This window comes from Carcharodon carcharias, chromosome 30, assembly GCF_017639515.1.
Source record: "Carcharodon carcharias isolate sCarCar2 chromosome 30, sCarCar2.pri, whole genome shotgun sequence".
In the NCBI taxonomy this organism is placed as follows: Eukaryota; Metazoa; Chordata; class Chondrichthyes; order Lamniformes; family Lamnidae; genus Carcharodon; species Carcharodon carcharias.
Window position 1 is genome coordinate 12780808 of NC_054496.1, and position 1899 is coordinate 12782706.

The following is a 1899-nucleotide window of genomic DNA, read 5'->3' on the forward strand; positions in this document are numbered from 1 at the left end:
CTTTACCCTTCTAATAATAAAAATCTTTCATAGTACTAATTTTATTAGTAAGCTTTGGGAAAAATAAACACACTGTTTGGCTTCTTCTGGCTAAGTGTAACATTTCACCTTCTCTTTTGAAATTCAAACTACTGGCTTATCTAAAAATGCCTATTTTCCTTTACACCTCACATTCTAAAACTTCAGCCATGTTTACTTATTAAGCATTTCAAACCTAGCTTCTCTTCTGATACATCAAAGCCTTCAGACAAGCTGATCTTAATTTAGTTAAGTCACAAATACACACACACACTATCCAAGCTCCACTATTCCTTATTTACAATAAACCCCAATAACATTATGAAAATTATTATATTTTCATGACAGTGCTCTCAGCTCAGGCACAGGGATTCTCCTAACCCGCATTGCAAGGCTGAGCTGTTAGCTTGAACCATGAGGGATACTGGTCCAAACCTTAATAAAGACATTGCAAGGCACTGTGAGTGACTGCACCATCGCCACCTATCTCAAGGGGGTTGTACAACTTGTCCAGTTGGCCAATTGTTCTGCTGCCCCCTAAAACGCACATTAACTTGCAATCTGTGCCCGAGAGGTGAAATGTTCTGGAGCATTTGGTGGGCAATAAATGCTAGCCTGGCCAACATCACCCACATGTAAATGAATAAAAATAGCATTCATACTTTTGCGTTGCTTGAGTGGGCAGAAAAACTTCATAAGCCCAAGCATGCCAAAGGGGCTGCTGCTGAATGGTCTCAGCTATGTTGGAGTGCTCACTTTTGACAAGTTGCTGCGTGGTCGCTTCCCTCAAACCAACCCCCCACCCACCCCAGCATGTGCTGAAGTACTTCCTTCAGTCTGTACAATCGGCCCCACCCACACTAGAGCTCTTGCCCCGGCAACACACTGAAAGTCAGCTGGGGAAAAGCGACCTGCCTGTACCCGCCTGAATGCACAGCGCCTCTTCCTTGATGTCCCACTGGGGTTGCTCGTGAGTGCTGTGCAAGGCTGCGTGCACTCGCCTCCGTCTCTCCCTCGAAGTTCAGTTCACCAGGTGCACGCTGTTTAAAGGCAGTCATGAATCACGCCATTCTGAAGCCACGCCAACATGGGCAGTAAATTTGACGCTGGGGGCTGATTCCGACATGAGGGCACAATAATGAGATGCTAATGCATTAAAATTAAGTTCCCGACATTGGATGGCAGGAAATGCGGCCTGCCATTGACAGGCAGATGGCTCGATCGCCACATTGTCCGCTCACACCTGCCAAGATGCCCGCCGCCAATGGGACTGGACGATTCCGCCCATTCGATCAGATGGCCAACAGCCTGGTCAAAGAGGTAGGTTTTAAAGAGTGTCTTAAAAGAGGAATGTGAGGTAGAGAGGTGTGGGGAGGGCATTCCAGAACTGAAGGCCTAGAAGGCACATCCACCAACTGTGGAACCTGCTCAGAACCTCTTCAGAGTGGGTGAAGCTTTTTGCTTTCCAGGCTATCCAGTTCACTTTATAATCTAGACAGGGAGATGTTGAAAACATGTCATCTTCACTTCTCCCCACCATTGCAAACCTTCTTCTTTCTCAGTTTCATTGATAGAATAGTCTGTGCCTCTCTATATTTTCCATTTGTTCTAAGTCAGAAATGCTGTGCTGTGCCTAGGTGCTCTTCCCCACCCCCTCTCCACATCCTCATGAGGTTGAAATTAAGATAATAGCGCATTGTACGGAACTTCTATCTTCCTACAATCTACAGGCTTTTGACACCCCTGCCTACCCATTGTTTCTTTGTTTACCTTATTTGCCCCCCCCCCCCCACTCTTGGCAACGTGTTTGCTTCCAGCTCCAGGGGCCTCAGCCCCTCACTGAGAATTTTAAATAGCGTAAACCTCTGACAAACCCCTTCA